Source organism: Crocodylus siamensis, chromosome 1, assembly GCF_052110815.1.
Source record: "Crocodylus siamensis isolate JL-2025a chromosome 1, ASM5211081v1, whole genome shotgun sequence".
Taxonomy (NCBI): Eukaryota; Metazoa; Chordata; order Crocodylia; family Crocodylidae; genus Crocodylus; species Crocodylus siamensis.
In genome coordinates this window covers 1,544,613-1,562,504 of record NC_143395.1, presented here as the reverse complement: position 1 = coordinate 1,562,504, position 17,892 = coordinate 1,544,613, and the positions used below count along the sequence as shown (strand labels likewise).

General features: G+C 49.6%; 1 protein-coding gene across 5 annotated transcripts in view; it reads right to left on the bottom strand.

The window, feature by feature from the left end:
* The window catches only part of EXTL3 (exostosin like glycosyltransferase 3), a 199,424-nt gene that overhangs the window by 56,721 nt on the left and 124,811 nt on the right, over nucleotides 1-17,892 (bottom strand). For 4 of the 5 annotated variants that reach the window (XM_090025692.1, XM_090025437.1, XM_090025518.1 and 1 more), the window contains one exon: nucleotides 16,669-16,862. The exons of the other annotated variant lie outside the window; for it this stretch is intronic. The gene's annotated coding sequence lies outside the window, so the exon portion shown is untranslated. The remainder of the gene's footprint in view (nucleotides 1-16,668; nucleotides 16,863-17,892) is intronic. 5 annotated transcript variants of the gene reach the window in all.

The following is a 17,892-nucleotide window of genomic DNA, read 5'->3' as shown; positions in this document are numbered from 1 at the left end:
CTTTTACATTTTTGTTGAATAAGCCAGGTCAGTTTTATGCTTCAGGACCGCTGGAAAGTTATCGTCCTCCAAAGCTGTGTTCAAAGGTTGCCCTGGTCCACCTGTATCCACCGGCCCCTGGAGCACCTAGTTTTCTAAATGCGGGTCTTCGACCTCTACTCTACGCCTCCCTGCCCTGATACCCCTTCTCTCTGCAACTAAGCCCTGCAGAGCAAGCAGAGCAAGGGCTGGTGGGAGACACCAGTTCACCCAACAGATCGAGTGCCTGCTGCCAAGGGAGTACAACAAATACAGGAGAAAGCCGACATTATCTCTTCCTCTTCTGCAGCCGAGTGGCTGATGCCCAAACCATCTTTTCTGCAGCAAACACAGTCCCTGCCCTCTCCACCTCTCTCTTATTTCCTTTCATCTTCTCCTAACTAACCAATCCACCACAGGCCCTGACAATCTGCAAATTTAATTATTGCTCTGAAAAGAAGGGGGGCAGGGGGGAGAAGAGATGAGGCTGAGGTACATATTTAATTGCACTCCAGGTATAAAGCAAATTGCAGTTCCTGATCCTGACAAAGGCCTGCCTAGCCTTCAGTCTCTGCGGAGAGATCACGTCATGGGTGAGCTGCGAAAAATGAACAAACTCACCTCTCATTCACAGAGGCAGCCTCTCTGGGTCAATGTTGAAGTGAGTTAGCTTGCCACCCTGGGGAACCTTGCATTAGGGAGGCTGCTGCTTTGTTCGTCCCAATAGACAACTCATATCTCCAAAGCTGGCAGGCTGGCACCTTTCCCCAGCATTAAAAAGCACTTTGGTTTTTTGTTTAAAGGAAGCACAGAGGGGAGGGAGGGAACCATCTCCTCTGCTCTTCACTTTCTATTACAGAAATGCAACCTGGCCCCTGTTCTGGGAGGGGGAAGACTGACTGTCTAATGGCAGGGATGAAGCATCCTGGTGTCTAGGAGTCTGGAAAACATTCACTGGGATCTTCAATAACAGATTACATCTGCCCCAGCTATGAACAGCACGGCCACGTATGCAGCCAGGGACGAGAAGCAGCCATACTCCTTCTAGCAGGGGTGTCAATCATGCTGCCCATGGGCCAGTGGCAGGTTTAAGGCACAACTTGGTCCTCACCCAAGGCAGGGAGGATTCAATCCATTCAAGTCCCAAACCTAGGTCAGACTTGTTCCCCACTCTACCCGTCCTTCCCCAGTCTACAGATACTTTGCAGGGGGAGAAACCATCATCTTTCACACAGAAACTGGTACTATTCAGCTGTGGCCAAGACCCATAAAAGCATCTCCTGCTGGTCTGGGATCCAGACCATGCACATAGGGATCCAGACCAGGGTCTGAGACCATGCACATAGGCAGCCCCATGTTAGGTGGGGCCATGAGCTGCAGTCCCTCTTCACTGCAGGTAATCCAGGCCAAGGAGCAGCACGTCTAAGAGGAGTCCCAGTCTAACAGACAGACACCTACTTTGATGCAGCTCTGCTTAGGCCAGGATAAGACTCGCATCAAAGCTAGGCTGAAATGGCAATTACATCGAATTACTGTTCTGAGGTCAAATAATTCACAGGTACCTAATGAGGGACCTTGGGCTGGGCCATCTGTAAGGTCTGGGGTTTGTTAGGAGACAAGATGCTCAAAATGCTCCCCCTACATGGGGGGAGTAATAGATGTGCTGGAGGGTAGGGCTAGGATTAAGAGAGACCTAGAACAGTTTGGACCAAAAGAAATCAGGACAAGTGCAAGGTTCAATAAGGATAAGTGCAAGGTCCTGCACTTAGGCTGGAACAACCCCATGCACCGGCACAGGCCGGGGACCAACTGGCTGGGCAGCAGCTCTGCAGAAAAGGACCCGGGGGGTGACAGCGGGAAATAAGCTGAATATGAGCCAGCAGTGAGCCCTTGTGAAGAAGGCAAATGGCATTGCTTTCAGAGGCAGCAGAGGGAAGAACAAGGAGCAATGGGCTCAAGGGAAGTTGAGGTTGGATATTAGGAAAAACCTCTCACCAGGAGGGTAGTAAAGCCCTGGACCAGGCTTCCCAGAGAGGTGGTGGAGTCTTTATCCTTAGAGGTTTTTAAGACCAGAGGGGACAAAGCCTTGGCTGGGACGATGTAGCTGGGGCTGGTCCTGCTTTGAGCAGGGGGCTGGACCTCCTCTGGTCCCTTCAACCCTCATTTTTCTATGAAATGCAAACCAAGCCAACAGTCTGTTTTTAGCCCCAGGCACTGTGGCTCCAGTGGAGGCATGTTGCAAGGAGATCAGAGGGAAGATGGCTACAGCTTCTGCATTATGGGGAGAGCCCTGCAGGCTCATTCATCTGGGGAAGGTATAAGGGGGCAAAAGCCACAAGCAAGAAACTTCAGAGAGCATTGCCAAGCTGCTGCCCCCTTTCACTCACCCTCCTATACGTCGTCAACTGAGGGAGTGGGAGATCAGAGCTGGCATCAGATGGGTACCTTGGGCTAGCAGTAGTGGATGCCACTCAAGAAACCCGCTCCAGCCCAAGCCCTCAGGGCAAAGCGTACTCAAAGCCTCGCTGCCCACGGCCACAACACACAAGGCACAAGTGTCTGAGGCTCCCAGCCGCTGCTGTGAACGCTCCCCCTCGGCGCTGCACCCCGACCAAGTGCCAGCATTTGCAGACTCCTGGACCTAGCAGGAAGAAGATCAATCTACGGTTCTGAAAGGATCCTTCTCACCAGTTTTGGCTGGCAATTGGAAACCACTGCTAGTCAAGACCGGTGTCAGATCAAAGGAAGGGCCAGCTTGCCAGCGTCTTGCAACAGGGCTCTAGCTTCTTGTAAAACCCAGGTGCATCAAAACACAGCAGCTCATCAGCATGGAGTTGGCGGGGGGGAGGAGTTGTACCCAGAGCATAGATATGTCTGTATGTTTGGCGATACGTCTGAGTCGATGGATGAATGGCGAGGAGGTTACATTGGCAAGAATGGGAGCCAGGACTGCGGGGTAGTCCCATCTCTGGCACCGACTTGCTCCATTACCATGGATAAAACATTTAGCTTCTGTGCCTCAGTTTCCCCACTTGTAAAGAGGAGCTGAGGATAACCCCAAGTCAGGGCAGCCCTGCAAAACAGGCAGAGATTTGGCTTGTGCTTTTGAGGCACTTTTCATCTCAAAGGTCTCGAGTGTGATTACATCTGGAGAGGAAGGGTGGTCCAGTGGTTAGGGCACTACCTGAAGTCTTGGGAGCCCAGGGTTGAAGGCCCCATCTGCGAGAGCCCTTCTAGATGACCCGGCATACATCAGTCAGTCAGTTCAGCTGTGCCTTGCTTACCCTGTTTCAAAAAGAGCAGTTCCCAGGGATGTTGCAAGGATAAATACACCCAGGATGGCAAAGTGTTCAGATAACTACGGTACGAGGAACCGGAGGGGACCTGGGATAGATGGATCGTGCCAGCTAAACCCCTCCACGTCCCCTTCCCTGCTATCAAGGTCTAATCATCTCATGAACACTGATCCTGTCTTGTGTCTTTCAGAGCTGCAAATATCAGCCCCATTTTCCAGAGGCAAGGGGGAACTAAAACAGAGATGAAGTCTAGGGCACAGCTTGCCATTCATTCCCTCGAGAACATCCCCTTTTCAAGCTGCATTTTCTCCTGGCTTGATCCTGTTTCAGGTCCTTTTCTGCTCAAGCTTTTTTCCATATGCTCCCCAATTCACTACTCCTTTTGGGGAGGGGAGGGGAGAGGTATTTAATCAATCTCCTTGTTTCACTCCTGTTTTCCACTCACCTACAGGTCCTGAGACAGTTGTGAACACAAAAGAAATAACCAGCACACGAGAAAATCCTTTTGTGCTCTGGAAGACTGCAGATAAAAAAGATACCCCCACTCTTCTGGACATGAAATAACATTGCATTTCTAACCGCGGTGCGGGAAGTCGGTTGTGCACAGAGCTTGAGAAGGAACGCCTGGCCGATATGACAGCTGCGTGACAGGCGTCTTTATGGTGACACAATCTGTTTCACTTTTAAGACACCAGACGATTTCTAGTGCACAGAAACCAATACTCCTGGAGAAAGGACTTCTCTGTTTTGCCGGGACAGGCAGCGAGCAGCAGCTCAAGCGCTTTGAGAGCCGTGTGAATCTGGATCCGAGGATCACAGAAGGCCAACACCTAGCAGTGAAAAAATTAAGTGATTTTAAACTAAACTCCCCTTACCTTTTCCCAAACTGGAACGGCTGCTTCTTTCAGCAGGGCATACCGGATAGCTCTTAATTACCCCGCGTCTATGGCCTTGTAGTTATACCAAAATTATTCCCACCAGCTGAATTTGGTGGTAAATATTCTTGGCAGGGCACAGGGCTGGGAGGGGCAAGGGTTATTCCCTACAGGCTGGAGTGGCCCTGGGGTGGGGAAGGCATTTCACCCTCTGCCCAGGACAACAGCACTTACTTTACACACAGGAGAAAACCCCGTGTAGTCTGCTCTTCATCAAGAGACTCTCCAAGGGGTTCCCACACTTAGATGGCTCTCTGGTTCAATGGTGGCTCTGAAAAGCATCCTGCCAACCCACAAAAGCAGCCTACAAGTGGTAATTATTGGAGGTCAAGTACCACAGATACTAAGCAGGCCAGTATCTCCATGCAGAATCTGAGCATCGTTCCTTGTCCCCGCTATGCCAACTCAAACTGGTGGAAAGCTGGATGTCTGCTGGCTGGGGGAAACCCCCCATCGAAGCCTGGGTGAACACCAAGTTCCTTACTTTGATGCAGAAGTAAGGAGTTTACCCACCTCAGGGACTTGGCACGTGTTTTATTTAGATCGTCGTAAGCATTCCCATGCCCTATTAAAAAGCTAGAAGATGCTCTAAGCTGTAGCATAGTAATGTCTGCTGTGATCTCTACCACGATTGTTGGTCCCAGCTCCCACACGCACCGGTCTTGAACTCATCATCTCTGTGGGGCAGATGACAATACCTGAGCTCTTAATAAGTTGGGGAGAAACCCCTCCCACAAAAAGCATGAACTTTGCTACCACACAACTGCACTTAGTGTATGTTTTAGTCCTTGAACGTGTGGACGCTCATATTTTAAATGCAGTTAACACATCGTAAGTGTAACATGCAGCACAGCTCTCAGACCATACTATGAAACGCATCTGGGTTCAACTAGATACTCCTTGAGGTCCTTTCCAAGGCTACGATTCTCTCAGGCCAACCTGTAGTTACATCCCATTACTTTCTGGCAAACAATCAGGTTAATTTGCTACTGAACAGAGCTCCCTGCCTTGCATCAGCTCACACTATGTTCCTTCCCTTTCCCTGTTTCTACAAGTACTGGAGAGCATGAGAAAAGTCTCCCCTACCTCCCAGAAGTGCCTCTGAATGAAGGGGCGTGGAGCTGCATGCTATCTCATTAGCCCAGCTAATGGCCTTCAGCACCTTCTAGAGAAGGCTTCAGCCCCATGTAAATGGAGGCACCGCGGTTTCTGACGGCCCCATCAATCACGCTGCAAAACCAAACAACTGTAAGGATGAGGTACCACACTAGTATTGCAAGCGCCAATATTTATAGAGCCGGAGGAATTTGCACCTGGCAGCAATGCTCGTCACAGAACGGGCTGCACAGTCCAACATGCAATCGAGGAGCCACTGGACTGTAGCAATGCCCAGATTTAGATCCAAATCAGGGACCTGAGATGCAAAAGGCTCTTTTATCCCATGACCTATAACTTGCATCAGCCAGTCCCCCTCGGAGAAGGACAGTCTTTCACCTTTTTATTGTACCCACAGATCTCCCAGATGGCAGCAGCCCAATGTCCCAACCAGCCTGAGGCCTTCTCCAGGACAGTGACCTATTCTGGATGCATCAGAGGAAGGCAATTCATTGGGATCACCGTACCATATGTTATCATGGGGCTTGTGCTTGTTTATACCTTTTACAGCTCCCCTTCCCCAGTTTGACCAGTCAATAGGTGCTTATACTACTATAGCTGGGTCCAATCAAGAACAGGAAATAAGCTGCCCTAATCTAAGATGCCTTTATGCCAGTATAACTGCACCAACACCAGCTGCACCAGTTTGACTGTTTCAGTAGAAATACAACCCCCTGCCCCAAAACAGACAGACAAGATGAATTGTAGTACAGGCCTCTTGGACCCTGTTCGGCAACGTTAACAACTCTAATGGTGAGCCATGAAAAAGCTTCTTATGCCACCAGCTGCAGAGCCGCAGGCAACTGCTCATCCCTACCAGTAGCTCACGCCAAGCCTTGTCAAGCCTGTTCCTTATTGCTCCCCCACCTCTTTCACCCACTTATCAAATCTTCAGCCCAGTATGATCTCCTGCAGGTCACCCATGAGACTCTACCTTACTCACGATGCCCTCCTAGCCAAAGCCAACGTGTATAAATGATCTGCTGTCATTCCTCTTCCCTTGCCTGCTTGCCCTACAGCGGTGAGCCTGTTGGGACAGGAACCGTGCTTAACATGTTGGAGAAGCCCCAAGCGTTGATTCTCAAAAAGGTGCCTGGGTGCCTGACTTATTTAGGAGCCTGCACTGGGATAACGTTGGCACAGGCAGTGAATAGCACAGTCTGCGTCCTTCTAGGTGTTGGGACAGTGCGGCCCCGAGGAGAGTGATCCACGTCTGGGAGAAGGCTGGAGATTTCCCAGATAGGAACAAGTGACACCAGTGCACAGGGGTCATTCAGACAAGACCTCTGAACCCGACGTCCTCTCTGCTCTGCACAGATTTCATAGTTTCAAAGAAAACGAGGGTTGAAGGGACCTCAGGAGGTCACATCTAGGCCAACCCCCTGCTCCAAGCAGGACCAGCCCCAACTACATCATCCCAGCCAGGGCTTTGTCTAGCTGGGTCTTCAACACCTCCAAGGATGGAGACTCTACCACCTCTCCGGGGAGCCTGTTCCAGTGCTTTGCTACCCCCTCATGAGAAAGTAAAGTATTTCATTTCATTTCATTTCATTTCATTTCATTTCAAGGACACCCTGGTGCTTCAGGCTTTCTTGGATACTGCTCCACGTGGTTGTGGGTGATGTTCGTAGCGGAGGGTTTTGTCTGCAAACATAGGCACAGGACTTACTGGCCTAGGCATCTCCTTCCAGTCTTATGGTCCTGTGTCCTACACACCAAAGTTCAACCCGGCTGCTTACAGCCAAGGTTTCCTGTCCTGCCACGCAGTGCAACTTCCTGCGTTGCCTCCCAAAGCTGGCTGCATCTCCGTGACGCTGCGTGGAGTTTGTGAAATGCTTTTAGGACCCTGCAAAACAAAAGGAAGCTACTGCACACCTTTCATCTAGGCAATCTAAGACGTTACAGACAGCGAGGCAGGGTCAATCAGCTGCTGCAAGGGGGATGAGAAGTGTTGCTGATGGACAGGGCTCCTGGCTCAGAAGTGCTTTTTTCGGAATGAAAAACAGGGGCCTTAAAATAAAAACCACTAAGCGACAGCCTGACCAGTGGCGCTGCAGCATGGAGGCTGCTCTGCAGCATCGTGAGGCAGATGCGCTGTGCTCAAAATGTCTTTGTCTATTAAAACAGTGTCAGTTTTGCAGACTAGAAAACTCCCCGTGGCATAAACAGAATTGATAATGAACATCTGCAGGATACAGGAGCGGCCGTACACCAGGCAGCTGCCGCGATCGCCTTCCCAGGCTGGCTCTCCGATCGGCTCACCCCCTGCTCTCTGAATCCCATCGTGGCTTCCCTACGTTGCGGCACACCAAGCTCCGTCAGCCTGCCCCTTCCCAGGTGCCTCCCTCATGCTGCTTCTCCACCTTCGTTTCACTGAAGGGCTGATCTCTAAAGCTCGCCCCATGATCCACTGCGTGATCCGTGCTTATGAGAAAAGTCTCTCAGTTCCCGGCACTTGGAGGGGCACATGGGGGTGGGCTGGCTCCTGCTCCTTCTATTTTTCATTGCTTGATTTCTTGGTAATTATTTAAAAAAATTGCAGATGTCGCTCGTCTTCCCGGATGGCATCTCCTGGCAGAGGCTGCCACCCCCGAGCACCAAAGGGCCACAATCCCGCTTGGACTCTCCACGTTCTCGTAATGCAAAAAAGGAAAAGCAAGAGATCTGACGCAGGCGCTGCGCCCTCTCCCCCTGCTTTCAGCGTGCTTTGCCGTTGCAGCGCAAGCACAGCAAAGTGCTCCAGGTAAAAAGATAAAAATAAATAAAAGCCTGAAGAATGTCTCTTGCCAAGCCCTTTAATACATTACATGAGGAAACCTGGGGAAACGAAAGCGGGGTATTCAACCTGGCAAAGCTGACCGCCTCGCGGGACTACCTAAAAGAGCTTTTAGCTTAGATGTGGCCTCGCACGCCATCCTACGGGTTTGACTCTTTACGGACACGCACACGCAGAGCAAATCCTTAGTCCGATCCCCAAAAATCATCCCTCTCCTCCCCCTCTCTTGCTCCAGTTTGAACATCTGTCTTGCCATCTAGCCAAGACAAGAAATGAATTCTTATCCTGTAGTACTTGCACTGTGTAGCACTTAGGACAGTGGTTCTCCAGCTTTTTAGAGTCGAGGCACCCCTTGATAGGCTCAAGGCCCCCCCCCAGAAAGTGCCAGTGTTTACTTTTCACTCATTTTATGACTACGATAAAACAATAGAGCAAGGACTGTTCTCTTGCAAAGAACTCCAAGACAATCTAAATAGGGCAGATTATGATTTTTACACTATGAATTCTTATCTGAAATCAGTGAGGTCAACTTGTGAATCATGCTGGCACAACTAATGGTGCTAAGATTGTGCGGCATCCTGGGGCACCCCTGAAAGGGTCTCAAGGCATCCTGGGGACTGAATAGATAACGAGCAGCTCTGCAGAAAAGGACCTGGGGATTACAGTGGGCAAGAAGCTGATTATGAGGCAGCAGTGTGCACTTGCTGTAAAAAATGGGATCCTGGGCTGCATTAGTAGGAGTGCTGCCAACAGAGCAAAGGAAGTAATTATTCCTCTCTATTTGGCACCGGAAAGGCCACATCTGGAGTCCATGTTTGGGCCTCCCACTATAGAAAGGATGTGAACAAATTGGGCAGAGTTCAGTGGAGGGCAGTGAAAACGGTTGGTGGGCTAGGGGACATGACTGGTGAGGAGAGGCTGAGGGAACTGGCCTGACTGAGTCTGGAGAAGACAAGATCGAGGGAGATTGAATAGCAGCCGTCACCTCCCTGCAAGGTGTTGCAAAGAGGAGGGAGCTGGACAGGTCTCAGTGGGGGCAGATGACAGAACAAGGAGCAATGGGCTCAAGCTGCAGCAAGGGAAGTTGAGGTTGGATATCAGGAAGAACTTTCTCACTAGGAGGGTGGTAAAGCACTAGAAAGGGTTACCCAGAGAGACTGTGGGATCTCCATCCTTGGAGGTTTTTCAGAGGTGGGTTGACAAAGCCTCAGCTGGGATGATCCTGTTTTAAGCAGGCGGTTGGACTAGATGTGACCTCCTGAGATCCCTTCCAGCCCTCGTTTTCTATGACTCTCTGGCTGAGAATCACTGACTTGGGAAGACGAGCCAAGAACCACGTTATATTGGCTGTATAAACACAACACAAGACAATCACTTGCTTCAAGGGGCTTTCAGGTGAATGTATCCTAAAAAGACATAAAAGCCTGGGTGTCAGCTTGTGAATGTCTTCTGAAGACGCTTCTATTGAAGACACCCATGACACACAGAGCCCCAGTGAATATTGGAGGGATGTGGGATGACCCACTGGCTAAGACCTAGGCATGCAACATCAAAGGAGCTTTGCAAATGTCTGAACAGCTACCAAAGGAGCCAAGACTGCTGCTGCTGCAACCCTGTAACAAAACACATGCAAAAGCCTTTGTGATGACAGACAGACATACAAAAAACTAGAACTCTTGGTCTTTGGGATGACGGTTGTCACAGCTGATTTTAGGGTAAACCCCCTCTGCAAGAGGGCGAAGAAAAATTGCATTTATCAGCTCCTGTGCAGGGAAAGCACAGGGCCTAGGACAGGTCCACTTCTGACTAATGCTCTGAACTGTTAACGATGCAAAAGCACATTTCCAGAGCTTGGAAACCACCCAGAGCCACTGTGCATGGCACATACTGTAGATGCTGCTCAAGCAATCCTAAATACTAACGCCAGTAGTATTTTATGCTTCTATTGCATCTTTACCCACGCAACCTGAGAGCAAGCGTCATGCAAGCCTCACCACCTCTTGTCTACGGTCACCCATGGGCACAGCTGGGCAGTCTGAGGCCCAATGGATCGAAGAAGTGAGAAACAGAGCCCTTGTCTTATTCACAACAGCAGGGCCAGCTAGGCCACGGGAGATGGAGACCAGCTCCGCACCCTGAAAGATCCAGCCATCCCTTGTTACAGAGCAGAGCCCACTGCTGAAATCATGGCTAGGCAGAAACAAGCAGGAAAGCTAAGTTGAGCCCTTGCTGCCTGATCCAGAAGGGTATCGATGAGCTACGACTACTCAAACAACAGAATACAGCTTGTGAAAAGCTGCCCGGTTTGCTCTCCAGGCCCACAGATCGCTCCTGCGGTTAGCTATGCTCCAGGCTTGCTGCAGTCCTAGTCATACCCCTGAACAGAACAAGACATCTGGAAGAATCCCCTGCTCGGCTGTGCATCTGAGGCATGTTTCCTCGCTCTTCACAGAGCCTTCAGCTTGCACAGGCACACGGCATGAAAAAAAATAAAGCAAGAATGGAACAAAACACCCTGTACCGCCAGCTGGGCCCAACCACATCACAAGCAAAAAATCAAGTGCAGCGTGAAGGAGGGTGACCAGCCGGACTAGGAAGCTTTTGGCTTAGTGGCCTACGAGAATCCCTTCCAAGAGGCGAGGGCTGGATGTGAGCAATGGAGCATCTGCAGGAAACAGCATGAATGAGTAGGGTGAGCCCATTTGCCCATAGACTGGACTCTCCATGGCACTAATGACCATTTTTCCCATACGAGCCAACCCATATGTGGCCTTAAAGTGACCTGAAGTGGCCAACAGCATTCCTCTCTTCTAGGGGAGCCTTGTCCTGGCAAAGAGCTGGTCGAGACCAATCTGCTGCCTCCTATGCCAGCTGCTCCGGTATCTCTATCCCAAAGGTCAGGGACCGCTGCCAGAACGAGGAACCTAAACCAAGTCTCTCAAGTCCCAATCCAGTGCTCTGTCCACTACACCACGCTGTCTGTGCACGTCTTGGTTGCACCTTCCTGCGTCTATGCCCAGCACAGCGGGCGCTTGATCCTGATGAGAAGGAGGGGTGGGAGGAGAGGGACTTCCAGTGCTGCCAGAATACAAGTAATGAATAATCTTCCTCCTTCAAAAGAAAATACCTGCAGCGATGCAAGGTGACCCTGTAGCTTCATGGCACTTACTGACTCATTGCTGCTACCTCCTGCAGCACCTAGGTGCTCCTTTGAAGTCTCCCACGCACGGACTGACTCACTCAAACCCTGCTCACTTTGCCTTTCCCGAGCAGAGGAAAAACACGAGGCGGCAATGGCCAGACATAGCGTGCACACTTCAGTCACTAGGCACAAGGCTTGCTTCAAATCCTTCATAGCAGCCCTGGCATCCTCTAGTCCTTGAATATTTTTTATTGCCATCAGTCAGGAACAGGTAATAATTAGCATGCAAGTAATGGAGTAATGAAAACGTGCATAATCCAAGCATCACAACTAAGCATTCATACTGCAGCAAACAAACTGCGTACACTGCACTGGAGAGAATCGCAGACAACGAGAGACGGATGAGACCTGAGGGGTCGCTGAGCCCATCCCCAAGACAAGCGAGCTGTATCTAAAATAGCAGGACAACTCAAGCGTTGTATTGGATGCCTTACAACACAGGAAGATCTTTCAAAGCTCAGGAAGTAGATGTCTGCAATACCAGGTTAAAGAGATCCAAGTCCTACAGCCATGGACACGGGCACCTTCCAAGCAGCCATGCCAGCATCATGGCCAAAGTCAACCAGTTAGACCAGATTTGCACCAAAGTCATTAAGAGCAGTGCAAAAACTCCAGTTGCACTTAACATTTCATAGTGTCCTAGAAAATGAGGATTGGAGGGGACCTCAGGAGACCACATCTAGTCCAACCCCCTGATCAAAGCAGGACTAGCCCCAGCTACATCATCCCAGCCAAGGCTTTGTCTAGCTAGGTGTTAAAATCTTCCAGTGATGGAAAGTCCACAAACTCTCTGGGGAGCCTGTCCCAGTGCTTCATCACCTTCCAAGTGATAATTTTTTTCCTAATATCCAACCTCAACTTCCCTTGCTGTAGCTTGAGCCCATTGCTCCTTGTCCTGTCATCTGCCCCCACTGAGAACAGCCCAGCTCCATCCTCTTCGCAACCCCCCCACAGGGAGTTGTCAGGCTGCCTGTCTAGGGTCCAATAACAAAATTTGTCCGGGGTCTAACAACAAAAACCACGACTGGATCAGACCAGTAGTCCACGTGACCATTACTTGTTTTTTTAATAAGGGACAAGTTCCACGATCAGATAAAAGTTTCCTCCTATCTCCAATCTCTTAGCAGTTGGTGTATGCCTTGAAGAGCAAGGGTTTATCTGTCTCCTTTACTTCCTTTTTTTCACCCAGCTGATGCAATTACGGATATTCTCATTCTCTGAATAAATGCCTCAACTTTTACAAAGCTTGCCAAGAAGTTGGCCTTCTTGTGGCAGCAAATACCAAGCTGACTTGTGCACAGAGCAATACAAAGGCTTCAAATGCATTGTCACATTAACTGAATAGCTTTTAATATGTTGTGTTTTCAAATGAGGACCGTCACCACAGGGCTACAACCTGCAGGTGCTACAAATTCAAACACACACTGGAGACAAGGAGGGTTCAGCAGGCGCTCCCAAATGTACCTTCGCTACACGGTTTTGTTAATGCCTCTGCCGTCCGACTTTTGTTCAACTCCTCTGAATTACTCAGGGCTAATCGTATTAATCCCAGTATGACCATCCAAAGTGGGCCCAAGACATGGTTTCAAAATACATCAGCTTTTCAACTGCTACACCTTGGCTCTTAAACTGCATCCTGCCTTTCTGGGCAGATCTCTCCAATGCATTTTGCATAGGCAGGAGCTTCCCTGCCTTCATCCAAAGGCCCTTGTGATGTCTACATTATCTCTCCGGTCTAGCCGCCCTCTGCATTTGTGTTTGAGGTTGCTGTTTCTTCTTCTTCTTTTTTTTATTGCTCCCAATATGTCACTCAACATTACTCAATGCGAGATCCGTTTAAATGTGTCGATGCTGTTGCTTAGCAGATCTGAATATGCTTTACAATTTCAGCTTGTTGTTGTGCCTTGGAACCACGCATCTCTCTTCCCTCGCTCCCTAGCAAGCTGGTATCATCAGCAAGTTTACCAAAAGGAAAAAATAAAATAAAATTCTGGCTCCCCCGCCAGTCGGCCTGTCTGGGAAATACCTGCTTGAGATTTTAAGAGAACTGCAGAGGCTCAAGGAAAAGTAGGAGAGCTGCCAAAAAAGCCCACCTAATTTTGCTACTCAGTCAGGAAGCAATCTCAGAGACTATTAGTCTTCCATTTTCTACCCTATACCTCAGAGCTTAAATAAAAGAGTGCATCAAGTAAATCATCATCAATGGCTTTGTAAGAGTCCTAATACAGAGCTAATATCAGCCTTTCCTGAGCAGCAAGCTAATTTCATATAATAGCTTTCAAAGCAGACACAAAAGGCGTGCAGCACCCAGGTGACAGGATGTTCTAGCCTCAGAAATTAGACCCGGGCCTTGTATTGGTGCTCAGGGTGGGGGATAACGTGCTAACTAAAAATTATATGCGCACCGTTGTCTGGTGGGCCTTTTAAGACGTGAGCCAATTGTGAAGTGCACAAAGTAGCAGCTCTCATTTTTGTTCCCTTTGATTTCCACCTATACATTATTATTTGTATTACGGAAGCCGTCGGGGGGCTCCAGCTGAGATCAGTTAGGCACTGTACACAGAGAGCAAAGCTCTCCCTATCTCAAATCACTTGCAATTTAAAAAGACGGACCCAAAGGGGAGAGAAAGGCAGTAGTATCTGCACTCCACATGCTACCAAGACAGGAAGAGTTTGAGCGACTTGCCCAAGGTCATCGAAGAAGCCTGTGGCAGAGCAAGGAACAGGACCTAGATCTCGAGAGCACAGGTGCACCAACGAGTTACTAAGAGGTGAGCTACAGCTTTCTCCAACTCAACCAACTGCTCCAGGTCACTCCAAACACCGGTGTATTTGTGTTGGGGTGTACCCATGCCGTGGTAGTGGTAGGAGGGATAAGCACCTAAAAGAGAGACTATCTGATCTGAGCTGAACTCAGCGCATCCTGTTACAGCACAGAACGAGGACTCACAAGCCATAAAGGCTTTCCAGAACAACGGCTGCACACTCTCCATCCAGCACTCGATGCCCATTTACTTAGGAACACTTAAAAATAACCCTACCCGTCTGGATCAATGAAGAAGGCAGGGGGGAAAAAAATGGGGCATCTGTGTCATCTGATGCACTGAAGACTAAATCAGACAGAGAGCTTTAAAAGAATATCCCATGGGAACAAGTCTGCATTGGCCTCATGAGAGCCAGCTGGATGAGACCGAATGGTTCTTTTCCAGCGCTGGCGATGTTTAATTTTATTCCTGTTTTGTGAGATTAAAGAAGGCAAAGATCAATGGCAGAACAGAAAGGCCCTGATTTTTTTTAAAAGGGGCTAAAAATAAAGCACTTGGCATTCTCTTGGCAACGCACCTTGAAAGTGCTTTATAAACCATAGGAAATCAGTCATCGATACCCCAGGCAGGACGGGAGGTGAGCGTGGATCCAGCCTCATAGATGGGATGCAGGGTTACAGTGCATACAACTCCACCATGGTACCGGAGGCATCCTCGGCACGCCGCTCTGTGTTTAGCCCCCTAAGTATTTCCTATTTACTGCTCCTGGAACCGATGCCTTTATTTGCACTGGCAGGGCAATGGGAGTGACGCAGAAGCGACATCTACATTTACCAGATTTGGGAGTCTGATCAGATGTACCCGGGACGGGCATCTTCACAACATTCAAACATGTGCATTTGACGTGGTTTCTAGACCCTTCATTCAAACCACTGACAGGCACTGGTGCCTCTAGGTCCTTTTTGACAAAGGAATGGAAGTCGCTGGTCTACGGCAGCCACAAAGCCGAGCTGGCATCGAGTTTATCTGCAGCAAGTTCCTGCGCAGACAAAAGCCCCTTCCTGAGAATAGCTCTGCCTCAGCTGTAAGAGCAAAGGAGAAAGGATGCCGAAGCAGTCTGGATGGCTAAACACACCTGGACCGGCAGCTCAGACGTAATTTATGCTGACAGCAAGATTTCTAAGCAACAGACTCCCCAAGGAAGAGATGACAGGTTGGCCTCCTGGGCTATCTGAACCCAGAGCAGACAAAACCCTACTGCACAAGCCACAAGGAACATTTCTTTTTACATTCACTGGGCAGAGGAAGGAGCCGGACCAAGGCCATGCATGTGTCTATTAATGGCATCTACGATGCCACAGAAGGAGAAGCTAACGATGATAAGTTCTACTTACAAATCGCTTTCCGTGGAAGGGCTCAACCACACGGTAGAGGCATGAAGCCTTATAAAAAAAAACTTCTGTCGTAGGTAAGCAATAATGAGACTGATTCCCAGGAAGGCAGGTGAGGGATCATTGTCCAGTGGTTAGAGTAGAGGGATGGGCATCTGTACTTCCGTTTTTGTTTCTAATTTCTACACTAACTTATCCTGGGGTATTGCTTTGCCTCATAACATCAGTCTCAGTGTTGTGTGTCCCAGCTTCAACTTCCATTACTACACTGTAAGTTGGCGACTGTGGGGAATAAGAAAGGGTTCGATGCTTCACTTTGAACCAATGGCGAAGACGCAGAATTATTACTACTTTAACATACCAATCCATCTAATCCACCCAAATACACCTCTGTTATTGGCTCCCAAAGACAAATCAGGGAATTCAGTGGGTAGGTTTTCCAGTAACAACAGAAATATCGAGCCTAACCAAATTCAAAAGCTCCTCTAAGCTTCCTTTTCTTTTAAGCTTACTGTAACTTCCACCTGGCCAAAATCCATACAATGTAAAAAAATAATCTATAGTTCCTAGTACATGCACTAAAACAAGGGCACAAAGCAGTCTTTAGTCGAGTCTTGTAAATCGGCAAGATCCCCTTCCTGTCCCCACGCTATGTCTGCTTTTCGGGAATAAGGCTAAGGTAGTCTAACCCAGGAAAGGGTAGCCCTGAGGTCAGTGTCTTTGGCCTTATTCCTAATTTCAACTTTTCATGTCCCTGCTTCGTATCTATAACATTAGTTTTTTAAATGCTGCCAGACAATCCCCGAAAAGCTGGCAGGGACCTCAGGAGGTAGCTACTCCAACCCCTTACTCACAGCATCGGCGCCCCTCCAGACTCTCTCCAACACATCTATGCCTTTCCTGACGGGTGGTACTTGGAGCAGTCTAAGGCAGCAGACAAGACTATACAGCTCACCAGCTAGGTGCTTGAGTACCTGGGGCTCTTACGGAAGATGAACTTTTAAGCGAGACAGGCACTAGGTAAGAGGAGCTTGGAGCGCTGCAAAGACAAAGTCGATCTCTACAAGGGGGAAGAAACCCTGGGAGAAGGAAAAGCCTCTTGGAGACGCGGGGAAGGGGATAATTCTTACCAGACTTGTTTTGGCAGCAAAAGCTGTACTGATCCTGCCCGTGCTTCCTAGATCCTCTGCAGATCTACAGCAGATTGCAGGAGACGGCAATTCCTCCCTGGGGAAAGCAGCTACGGCATGGATCTCTTCCGTTTACCAGGAGCGCGACTCGCTCCCATGCAGCCTGGGAGCCCCCGATGACCATTTGCCAACACCTGCAGGCAAGAAAGGGATCAGCTTCTTCCTCTGCCTCCCAGGTCAGAGGACTCCCCAAGCCACATGGCCCTGGCAGTCTCATCCCTGTTGTGCTGTGAACGGTGCCGTCAGCTCTACTTTATGGCAGGTTTTTGCAATCATCTCCATAAAGCTGAAGTTGATTAAATGATTTTCCAATGACCCACCTAGCCAGGTGCATAAATCAGTGCAGCACTGTTTGGGGAGCTGGGGGCTTCCTGCAGATTGCTAGGTCTAGTGTACCCCAGTTAACAGGGGCTCAGAGGCGGCTGTGTGCCCTGTCCATATCCCAGCTCTGCAGACACCGGGCCCTGAGAAGTACTATGCACCCCACTCACACCTGCAAGCTCACCCCCCCCCCCCCCCCAGCTGCTTAGTCGCTTCAAGGCCCAGCGTAAAACAGCTTCCTCTACTTCTAAATCCCTCCCATGAACTCACACAGCCAACTCACAGATCTGGCCCCCACCCTCACCATCCTCCTGCCCGTCTCCCCCTCTAGGTCCCTCCCATGTGCCTGTGCTTTACTGGACCAAGAGCCTTATTCCCCACTTCATGCTGCCACATGGAGCAGCTCTCCTGCTTCAGCCTCATGTTACCCACTCCGTTGCCAACTCAGGTCTGAAATCTCTAATGCACCTAGTGCCATTTCTGCAGTTTCTTCCCTCTGGCTTAGTCAGGGAGGTGGGAGACCAGTCACACAGAACAACCCTCTCCCATATCAGATCTGACTCCTGGTCCTGCACCTTTTCCCCTTCCTCAGTGTCTTGCAGGACTGCATGAACCACAGCCCAGGCCACCATCCGGTTTCGGTTTTCATATTAATGTCTGCCATTAGCTCATTACTTCTTTCAACGCCTGCTCTGCAGACACCAGAGGTGTTTGCACCAAGGGCAGGGGGAGGCCTCACTATATCGGTTCCTTCTGCTCAGCCCCACCATTCAGCTCTCCCTTAACATGACCCTTTCATGGGCATGATAGCTCATTCGTGTCCACAAAGCGAGCTCATTAGCT